Source organism: Oncorhynchus gorbuscha, unplaced genomic scaffold, assembly GCF_021184085.1.
Source record: "Oncorhynchus gorbuscha isolate QuinsamMale2020 ecotype Even-year unplaced genomic scaffold, OgorEven_v1.0 Un_scaffold_2632, whole genome shotgun sequence".
Lineage (NCBI taxonomy): Eukaryota > Metazoa > Chordata > Actinopteri > Salmoniformes > Salmonidae > Oncorhynchus > Oncorhynchus gorbuscha.
In genome coordinates this window covers 67,501-70,282 of record NW_025747089.1, presented here as the reverse complement: position 1 = coordinate 70,282, position 2,782 = coordinate 67,501, and positions in this window count along the sequence as shown.

The following is a 2,782-nucleotide window of genomic DNA, read 5'->3' as shown; positions in this document are numbered from 1 at the left end:
AACAATAACAAGGTGGAACTGATACACATTCTGGTCACACCAGTAAACAACAACAACAACAAGGTGGTACTGATACACACGCTGGTCACACCAGTAAACAACAACAACAACAACAAGGTGGTACTGATACACACGCTGGTCACACCAGTAAACAACAACAACAACAAGGTGGAACTGATACACACGCTGGTCACACCAGTAAACAACAACAACAACAAGGTGGAACTGATAAACACGCTGGTCACACCAGTAAACAACAACAACAACAACAACAAGGTGGTACTGATAAACACGCTGGTCACACCAGTAAACAACAACAACAACAACAAGGTGGAACTGATACACACGCTGGTCACACCAGTAAACAACAACAAGGTCGAACTGATACACACGCTGGTCACACCAGTAAACAACAACAACAACAAGGTGGTACTGATACACACGCTGGTCACACCAGTAAACAACAACAACAACAAGGTGGTACTGATACACACGCTGGTCACACCAGTAAACAACAACAACAACAAGGTGGTACTGATACACACGCTGGTCACACCAGTAAACAACAACAACAACAACAACAACAAGGTGGTACTGATACACACGCTGGTCACACCAGTAAACTGCAGTTCTCCATGAACATTCCTTTCACTCATACGTTCGCAATAACCATCCCCATCATCATCATCATCATCACCAACATCATCATCATCATCACTACCATCACCACCATCACCAACATCATCACTACCATCATCACCATCCCCATCATCATCATCACCAACATCATCACTACCATCACCACCATCACCATCATCATCACCAACATCATCACCACCACCAACATCATCACCATCATCATCACCATCACCAACATCATCATCATCATCACCACCACCATCATCATCACTACCATCATCACCATCACCATCATCATCATCACCAACATCATCACCATCACCAACATCATCATCATCACCACCACAGTCATCACCACCACCATCATCACCATCACCACCACCATCACCACCATCATCACCATCATCACCACCACCACCATCATCATCATCACCACCACCATCATCACCACCATCACCACCATCACCATCATCGTCATCACCAACATCACCATCATCATCACCACTGTCATCACCACCACCATCATCACCATCACCACCACCATCACCACCATCACCATCATCATCATCACCACCATCATCATCATCACCACCACCACCATCATCATCACCATCACCACCATCACCATCACCACCATCACCACCACCATCATCACCATCACCACCACCATCATCATCACCACCACCAGCATCATCACCACCATCACCACCACCATCATCACCATCATCATCATCACCACCATCACCACCATCACCACCGTCACCACCATCATCATCATCACCATCATCACCACCACCATCATCATCATCACCACCACCATCATCACCATCACCATCACCATCATCACCACCGTCACCACCACCATCATCATCATCACCATCACCACCATCATCATCACCACCACCATCACCATCATCATCACTTTCATCATCATCACCACCATCACCACCACCATCATCATCACCACCACCATCATCATAATCATCATCATCATCATCATCATCATCATCATCATCATCATCACCACCACCATCACCATCATCACCATCATCACCATCATCATCACCACCACAATCACCATCACCACCACCACCACCATCATCATCATCACCATCATCATCATCACCATCATCACCACCACCATCATCACCATCATCACCACCATCACCATCATCACCATCATCATCACCACCATCACCATCACCACCATCATCATCATCACCATCATCACCACCACCACCATCATCATCACCACCACCACCATCATCACCAATATCATCACCACCATCATCATCATCACCACCATCACCAATATCATCACCACCATCATCATCATCACCACCACCACCATCATCATCACCACCACCACCATCATCACCACCACCATCACCAATATCATCACCATCACCATCATCATCACCACCATCATCACCACTACCATCATCACCAATATCATCACCATCACCATCATCACCACCATCACCATCATCACCAATATCATCACCACCAACATCATCATCACCACCATCACCATCATCATCACCACTACCATCATCACCAATATCATCATCACCAATATCATCACCATCACCATCATCACCAATATCATCATCACCAATATCATCACCATCACCACCATCATCATCACCACCATCATCATCACCACCATCACCAATATCATCACCACCATCATCACCCTCACCATCACCATCATCACCACCACCACCATCATCACCACCATCATCACCCTCACCATCATCACCACCACCACCATCATCACCAATATCATCACCATCACCATCATCACCACCACCATCATCACCACCATCATCACCAATATCACCACCATCACCACCATCATCATCATCACCACCACCATCATCATCATCACCACCACCATCATCATCAACATCAGCATCAATATCATCATTATCAACATTGAACAAAAGGAGAACCAGCTGAAAGGATAGAAGGGGACAGAGAGAGACGGGGGGGATTAGAGGCTCCATAGAGAGAGACGGGGGGATTAGAGGCTCCATAGAGAGAGACAGGGGGGTTAGAGGCTCCATAGAGAGAGAGACAGGGGGATTAGAGGCTCCATAGAGAGAGACAGGGGGGTTAGAGGCTCCATAGAGAGAGACGG